Source organism: Diplotaxodon limnothrissa, linkage group LG3 (genome assembly GCF_057381915.1).
Source record: "Diplotaxodon limnothrissa isolate DT_005_m linkage group LG3, D_limnothrissa_male_GT1.1, whole genome shotgun sequence".
Lineage (NCBI taxonomy): Eukaryota > Metazoa > Chordata > Actinopteri > Cichliformes > Cichlidae > Diplotaxodon > Diplotaxodon limnothrissa.
The window spans coordinates 53,002,603-53,011,796 of NC_140598.1; the positions used below are offsets into that span (position 1 = coordinate 53,002,603).

At 40.8% G+C, this 9,194-nt stretch overlaps 1 pseudogene; it reads right to left on the reverse strand.

Annotated features, from left to right (window-relative positions):
• Window positions 1-1,186: 1,186 nt before the first annotated feature.
• LOC146636525 (E3 SUMO-protein ligase ZBED1-like) lies at window positions 1,187-3,559 on the reverse strand (annotated as a pseudogene).
• Window positions 3,560-9,194: the final 5,635 nt, after the last annotated feature.

Here is a 9,194-nt window from a genome sequence, read left to right on the forward strand (position 1 = left end):
AAATGCTTATCAACTTTACTGCTGCAGTGGTTTCATTGGTGTTTTGCCCACACTGTCTTGTGTGTGTAAGGTGATATTATGTGCTAGGGAGAGTTTGTGTCACTGCAGTCTGGGAGTTCACGTTGTACTGTTGCTCTACCCTGTGAAGTCTGAAGTTTATCTGGCTTAGACGTTTGGGTTCAAGGTTCTTTGCTGTCCCTGCATTCCACCTTTCTCACTGTCAATCCTCGAGATTTAACATAATGAGGAAATGTACACTAACAGAAGTACTACAGTGTCTGTTTATATCAGTGTTGGACAAAGGGCCAGTGTCCTGCATGATTTAGATATGACCTTGGGTCAACACACCTGAATCATAGCTAAACCACTGAAATAAAAACACTGGCAAAGTCACTCATATTTTTCAAATTTCATTGATGCAGAAAAAAACATCCACATTCTGTAATTTTTGGCTCATAAGGTGTCAGTGCAATCTGAATGGAGTGGTGAAGCGTGTTGTCAGTCAGTGAGCGAGAGCTGCTGAGTTCATGTGTGAAAAGCTTGATTCACGCGTGTACGTTGACCCAAACATACTGAGGATGACGACTGCTACTTTCTTAACGTTAGGGAACTGCTGTGTATTGACATCAGTCCAAAACTTTGCAGGTCCGTTAGTGCGAAGATCCTGTGCCATGGCTAAGGATGACTGCATGTCAACAAGTTCAAGTATGAACTTCCCCTCGTCAGTGGAAGGGACCACTTCCTTTGCTCTGATGGAGTCGCCTTCTGTTGAAACACTAAATGGGTCTCTGGCAAAACTCATCACCTCTGTGGGTAAAGCAAGTCCATCTAGTCGACCAGAAAAGTTCTCTTTCAACTAGGGCTGCCACAAACGATTATTTTGATAGTCGACTAGTCACCGATTATTTTTGCGATTAGTCGACTAATCAGATCGTGCATCCACTGGATGTAAAACGTACAGCTTATTGCACCAGCATGCGTCTGCTCTTTTAGACCTATCATTAGCTTACAGCTATAAGTGTTTAAGGTATGTGAAACTAAAAATAAAGACAAGATAATAGTTTATTAGACTTTTAATGAAATTTCTAGTTTGAAGCAAACCGAAAACAAATATAACAAAATAGCATTTTGTGCTCAGTCCTCACAACTATATTGAACTTTGGGACTATATAGTCAGTATAGCAATCTACACGAGATTATTGTTCATAGCCAGGAAAGTTAGCTTTTCTACATGTTCTGCAGAAAGGCTTGCTCTCTTTTGAGTGTAGATGTTCCCTGCTGTGGAGAAGATCCGCTCCGATGGGGTGGAGGTTGCAGGAATGCACAGAAAAGATTTAGCTAGCTTTGATAGTGTGGGGAAACGTCCCTCATTTTCGCTCCACCATTTAAGAGGATCATCCTTTTTATAAAGTGTGGCTTCTTTAAAGTACAGCTGAACTTCACTTCTAACAACTTGGACATCTTGGTCCTCCTTAGATGCTTCTTCCTCATTGTCACCCTGACTGTCTGTGTCAGACTCAAGGAGGTTGTCCAGAGCAGTCTTTTCAATTCTACCTGAACCATTGACTGTCTGCATTTTTGGATGCTCATGTGTTTGCTTTTTTGACAGCAAGCACTTCAACAGTCCCCTGCACTCTGATGACATCTTCAGGAGCCAAAAACTTCAACTTTCTGTATCTGGGGTCCAAGCCAGCTGCGAGAATAACAGGGTTTTCTTTGTCTGCTGAGAAAGTGCATATATTCCCACATCTCTGTGTTATGCCTTTTTCTGCACTGGCAATGAAAGATTTTCCTGAGCTCGTCTCCAGGTGGCTTTGGTGTACAGCCCGTGTCAGCCCTTTGACCACCTGTGGAAGACCTGAAACAGTTGTGTACTGCTGTCCACTAAGGTAAACAGTAGCAGTCTCAAAAGGTGCCAAACCTTGTTTCAGTTCTTCAAGCAGCACCCACTGCTCTGGCTTCAAGTCGAAGTAGTGTTTCCCCCTTGGTGTTACCTCGGGATCTGAAAGAGTGGCAGTGAGAGGCCAGCGCTGTTCGAGGAGTCTCTCTATCATGTGGAATGTACTATTCCATCTTGTACTGACATCTTGGATCAGTGTATTTTCTTCACATTCATTTGCTCCCGTTTCATTTTTAGTCTTGTACTAGCCAGCTCGCTTCTCTTAAAGTGCTCCACTAGCTGCCTAGCAGCACCTAGTGCTCTGCTGATGGTGGTTTCTTTGAGAGCAGTATCGACTATGAGCTGGAGTGTGTGTCCAGCACAGCGGATAGAGGCCCATCCATGTTTTTCTTCAAGCAGTCGCATTGCTGCCACCATATTGGAACCACTGTCATGTACTACTGCTTTTATTTTGGCAGGCAAGATGTCAAGCTTTGTTAGCACCTCTTCCATCCATGTCACTATATTGGCACCAGTATGCCTCTCCTCAAGAGGCATGGTATCAAGGATGAAGCTCTTCATCTTCCAATCTGTTGCAAGACTGGTCCAGATATCAGCAGTCAGGGTGAAGAAACCTTTGACACCACCAAGGGTCTGCTTTACCTAAAGATATGAGATGATTTGGAACAATAGTAAGCATTAGTGAAATATATTACAGTATATTTTTTCATTATTAATAATGCTTGTCAGTTTATGCATCAAGATTTAAATTTACCAATTGAATAATTCATTTACATCAAATACAGTTACGTATGTTAAACAATAAACATTCAACATATCAGTAAAAAACAAAAAACAACAACTTTCCATTACATGCTTTAACCAAGATTAATTTATTGGTTGCTCAGTCAGCAAGCTCTTAATATTATTTCATCATGAAATGTATTAAATTCTAATACAAATTGCTATTTTGTGTTTGTGGTGTGAGAGAGTGGAGAGAAAGAGAGACCAACCTTCTCAAAGGTAGCATCATATTTCTTTTCCATCAATTTGGTGAAGTGGGATCGGCCTGGTAGGTAGTTAGCATGTTAATCTGGGTTGAACTGCTCGATCATCTCTTTGAAACCTTGATCATCAACCATAGACAGGGGTCTCATGTCCGTCACCAACATGTTCAAGATTGATTCAGTCAGGACATCTGCTTGTCGAGGTGTACATGTTGTTGGCTTAGTGACAAAGTCGTCCACTGAAGACGAACGTATTTTTTTAGCAGTCCTGTAACGTCTCAGCGTTAATCTCGTCAATACGATGTTAACGCGGCAAATCCCCGTTAGCTCAACAACGCGGTGCGAGGGCTGCACGGGACTCGCTAACGGGGATTTGTCGCGTTAATGCGGTTATGGCGTTAACATCATATTAACGAGATTAACGCTGACAGCACAAATAATTAGCTTGTTGTTTACGATAATGTTAGCAGCTAACTAGCCAATTAGCTTACCAAGATGACTGTACCACTTCGTCGTCGGATGCCACGACGTGCTTCTTTTTTAGATGCTCGTGCATCGCCGTCGTACTGCCATGGAAGGCAAGTTCCATTTTGCAGATTTTGCACTGGACCTTCTTTTCTTTTGTTTTGTCAAAATGCTCCCAGACTTTCGAGTTCTGTTGCTGAGTAGCCATGATAACGGAGACTGCTTCTTCTTCGTCTTTGGCGTTTAACGGTATCCTTGTAGATTCATTTCGGCCATCTTCTGTTTCAGTCTGTTATTACACTCTTGAATCCTACTGTTATTCCTGCACCTTTCAGGATTTTACGGCATTTAAACGACGCGTCGACTACTAAATTAGGCGTCGACGTAATCGTGACTAGTCGACTAATCGTGGCAGCCCTACTTTCAACCTCGCAATGAAATCAGTCATCACATCCGTGATTTGTGTCGGTGATGAGATGCATTTGCGGAGTGTTGGAAAATGCAGCAACCGGCCTGCGCTCAAGTCAGTTTAGAAAAGGTTCAACTTGACTTGGAATGCACGCATCTGTTCCACAAGTTCAGTGACAGTTTTGCCTCTGTTTCGTAGTCCCACACTGAGGTCATTCATGTGTTTGAATATGTCAGTCAGAAAGCAGACATTGGCCATGAAGCTGTTGTCCATTATGCGATTCAAGTATGTTTCTGCTTTTTTTTTGCCTGCTGTTGCAGAGGAAAGCTGTGATCGCCTCTTTGAGATCACAGAAACGCTCAAGTGCCCTGCCTTTGGACAGCCACCTGACATCATTGTGCAGTAGCAGCTCATGGTGCTCACCAGACATTTCTGAGAGCAGCATGCGGAATAAGCGGTGCTGGAGGCTTGATGCTGAGCGAATAAAATTAATTGTAGCCATCACAGTGTCCATTGTCGTTTTGAGCTCTGCGCTTAGTTTCGTGCACAACACAGTCTGATGAACAATGCAGTGTAAGGTTCTCATCTGAGGTGCAACAGCCAACCACCGCGCTGCCAAACCACTCACTTTTCCTGCCATGGATGGAGCCCCATCCGTCACAAGCATACAGACACGCTTCAAATATCCAGACCAAAGCTGAAATCTTCTCAAACATTATTTCGCCAGTTGTGTGTCCCTCTAGTGGCAGTAAGCCGAGCAGTTCCTCTTGGAAGCATTTGCCATCAAAAAAACGGACATATATGCACAACTGTGCATTATCAGTTCTGTCTGTGGACTCATCTACTGCTATAGACATTACATCAGTTTTCTCCAGGTCATCTAAGGCTACGTTCACACTGCAGGTCTTAAAGCTCAATTCCGATTTTTTGATCAAATCCGATTTTTTTGTCTGCTTGTTCACACTACAAATAAAATGCGACAGCAAACGTGCTCTAGTGTGAACCCTCAAAGCGGCCCGCATGCGCAAAAGAAGACGTCACACACAACGCGCTCTGTTTTGACCCAGACCAAACAGTATTGTTTGACTGATGGCCTTAATATAAAGACTTCGGACTTCATGTTTCCCAATTTTTGCTTTAAGTTATTTTGTTATTTACATAACAATGTAATTAACCTAATAATTATCCTTATTGCTGTTTTAGAGAGGAGCAGTGCTTCAAAGGATAGCTGCAGATTTCTGTCAGAATCTGCAGATTATACAGTACAAATAAAATGTTCACGTTTCTCCAACGTTGTCTTCCCAACAGTTTCACTGACATCTACACTGGATGGCCAGGAAGCGTTCGCGATATCTTCTCCGGCGCTTCTCCTGGAGCTGATAATTGGCGTCTGTCTTGTGTCAGTGACGTAAAAGATGGGTTTAATGCGACATGACCGTTCAAACAGCAGTCGCCTTCTAAAACATCAGATATGTGTCGGATTCAGTACCACATACGAAAGTGACCCAGATGGGATTTGAAAATATCGGATTTGTGCCGTTCACACTGTCATACCATGATCGGATATGGGTCGCATAGGGTCAAAAAAATCGGATTTGATGCGCTTTCGCCTGCTGTGTGAACGTAGCCTAACAGCATTTCAAACACATATGAAGCCAGAACTTCAATCCTACGAATATTTGAACTGTCTGACAGGGGCACGTTTTCAATAGCAGATGTCACACTCACTTTAATTTTTTCGTCGTTTATCACCTCATCCACCACGGCCAGTATGCACTCTTTCAGAATCTGTGTAACGTCTTTTCTTCTTTGCCAGGATCCAGCAAACACGAAGGGAAGCTGCTGCAGCTCTCTCTTGGGCTGTACATGACCTCACCATGGTAGTACAGCTCTGGTTGTAAGATGCAATTAAACTCCGTACTTTTGCAGCTCTCTTCTGAGATCCCTCTGGAAAGTTTTTGCAGAAAGTCTGGTGTTTGTCATTGTGGTGTCTTCGTAAATTGTAATCTTTAAGTACCACAACACACTCACTGCAAATTAAACACATTGGTTTGGCATTTGGATTTTGCGGTAAAATGAATAAGTACTTATCAGTCCAGGCAGGGTTAAACCGACGGTTTTCATTGTCAATTTAACGCTTGTGGATTGAAAACGACATGCTGTTGTCGCATCATACATTACGATGATAGCTTGATATGTTTACAACACAGTGCATTGTGGGTGGAATATTGCTAGGCTACTAGGAGTGTTGCATTCATAGTCCACACTATGCTGTATTTTCTACATATATATTTTTGTTTTCTCTGTGTTTCTGCTAGGACCATGGGCAGGGCCACTCGGAGGTTGCTTCTGGGCCGCATGTGGGCCGCAGGCCACCATTTGAAGAGGCTTGGTGTATATGGATAATAGCAAACACTGAAATACATTTTTTGCACGCAGCAATGAATTTTGTTCACTCAAATTTAGCTTTTCTTTGCTCAAAATAAATTTCTCATTAAAATGCAACACTTACACCTGAAATTTTTTTTACGTGGGCTCACATTTTTTTTCACGTGCGTTCAGAATTTTTTTATTTTTATTTAACCTTTATTTAACCAGGAATGTCCCGTTGAGATCAAAGACCTCTTTTTCAAGGGAGTCCTGGCCAAGAGGCAGCACATTTCAAGACAAATACATACGAACAAACAAAGTTAAAATTACACAAAACAATTACACATTATTGAGGCAGCCTGTAGGCCTTTGAGTTTAGTTTTAAAAACATTTAAAGACAACAATTCAGTTAGTTTCCAGTCTTTCTGTAACATGTTCCACGAAAAAGGCGCAGAGTGGACAAAGGCTTTCTTACCCAGCTCTGTGCGGACAAGGGGAACAGACAACAGCAGCTGATCATTTGAGCGCAAGGAGTAAGAACCACTATTTGTCCTTGTGACCAAAGTACAAATATAAGGAGGCAGCAATCCAAGCATAGCTTTGTAAATAAAAGTGTACCAATGCCCCTGTCTTCTAATGGCCAAAGAAGGCCATTTTACTCTTAAGTACAAATCACAGTGATGGGTCAGGTATTTACAATTGGTAATAAACCTCAAGGAAGCATGATACATCGTGTCCAACATTAGAAGACATGAAGAAGAAGCGTTCATATACAGAATGTCACCATAATCTAACACAGATAAAAAGGTTGCAGTGACAAGACGTTTTTTTACTGCAAAAGAAAAGCACTGTTTATTACGGAAGAAAAAACGAAGTTTAAGTCTCAGTTTCTTTACTAGTCTCTCTATATGTGGTTTAAAGGTGAAGGAGTCATCAATCCAGACACCAAGGTATTTATATTCATGAACTATCTCTATGACATTTCCTTCAAGGGTGGACACCACTGGAATAGGCTCCGGGACCTTCTTTGACTTGGAAAACAACATTAGCTTAGTCTTGTCAGCATTGAGAACTAATTTTAGCTGAATAAGTGAATGCTGGAAAGCAACAAAGGCTTTCTGTAAAGTTTCAATGGCCTGAGCAAGAGATGATCCATAACAGTAAATAACTGTGTCGTCAGCATAAAAATGCAAATTTGTGTCTGAGACATTTTGACCCAAGTCATTGATATATAAAAGGAACAGAAGGGGACCCAAAACTGAGCCCTGTGGCACCCCCTTGTGGACAGCAACAAATTTAGAACAAAGACCTTCAAGTTTAATGCACTGGGTTCTATTTTTCAGATAATTTGAGAACCACGCTAATGCATGTTCTGACAATCCAAGGCTGAGCAGTCTGTTTTTTAGGACTGCATGATCAACAGTGTCAAAAGCTTTTGAGAGGTCAATAAAGAGTGACGCACAGTACAATTTCTTATCAAGTGCCACAATAATATCATTTATCACTTTCATAGTGGCAGTGTTAGTACTGTGTTTTTTCCTGAAGCCTGACTGAAATTTGGAGACAATATCATTAGAGTACAAAAACTCTTTCAACTGGTCACAAACTAGAGATTCCAGGATTTTGGATAAAACACACAAATTTGATATTGGCCTATAATTAGTCAACACCGATGGATCACCTCCTTTCAATAAAGGCAAAACGAAAGCTGATTTCCAAACCGATGGAATTTCTTTGGTTTTAATTGAAAAATTAAATAGAATTGAGAGTGGTTCTGCAATAAAATCAGCTGCCAACTTCAAAAAATAAGGTTCCATCAAGTCTGGACCAGGAGGTTTTCTGTGATCCAAAGCCTTTAAAGCTTTATGCACTTCATAAACACTAAAAGGTACAAAGTTAAAACAGTCTCCAGAAAACATAGAGAGTTCTGGGCAAGTATTTGTTAAAAAAGTTTCTGCAGAAGCAAACAAGGAACCCACTGATAGAAAGTGTTCATTAAAACAATTCAAAATTTCAGTTTTATCATTAATTGAGACTGAATCTTTTACAACAGATTTAGGAAAGGTTTGAGTCATTTTATTGGCGGAAAAAGACTTGATTACTTTCCAAAATTTCTGTGGATCATTGAGGTTCTCAGTGGTGACAGACAAAAAGTATTCAGATTTGGCCTTTTTAATAAGAGAAGTACATTTATTTCTAAGCTGTTTGAAAACAGACCAATCAGTGGAAGTATCTGTTTGTCTCGCCTTGTCCCATGCTCTATTACGCTTGTGTATGCTATCTGCGAGTGTCTGCGAAAACCAAGGATTTTCTCGACCTTTAATTCTAACTTTCCGTAAGGGGGCATGTTTATTAACAATTCCCATAAAACTTTCCTTAAAATATGTCCAAGCTAGCTCTACATCTGGTAATAGTCCGATTTTTTCCCAATTAACTAATGACAAATCATGATGAAAAGCCTGTTCATTAAATTGTTTAAGATTCCTTTTGCACACTATGCGTGGCTTACATTTTGGAATTTTAGCATTTCTGCAAACAGCAACGACACAGTGATCACTTAGGTCATTACAGAAAACACCAAGTGAAGAGAATTTATGAGGTACATTTGTTAAAACCAAATCAATTAATGTAGACTTTTCAGGGCATTTAAGATTTGGCCTGGTAGGAAGATAGACTAGCTGGGTAAGATTAATTGAATCGCAGAATTCTTTAAATTCACCAGAAGTTGCATTTAGCCAGTCCCAGTTCAAGTCTCCAGCCATTAGTAGTTCAGTATAATTTAGTTTAGCCAAAAGGTGCTTTAATGAAGATAATGCCTCTTTTGAAGCAGATGGGGGCCTGTAACACCCAGCAATGGTTATCGAAAAAGTATTAGCAATATCTACATTCAAGGCCAAAAACTCTATTTGTTTGCATATCGATTGGGACAGAACAATCGAAGCATTAAATCTTGATTTGACATAAATAGCTACACCGCCTCCTTTTTTTGGCCTATCAGTGCGATATACATTGTACCCATATATGTTAATGTCTTCATTAGTAATAGATTTAGTTAACCAAGTTT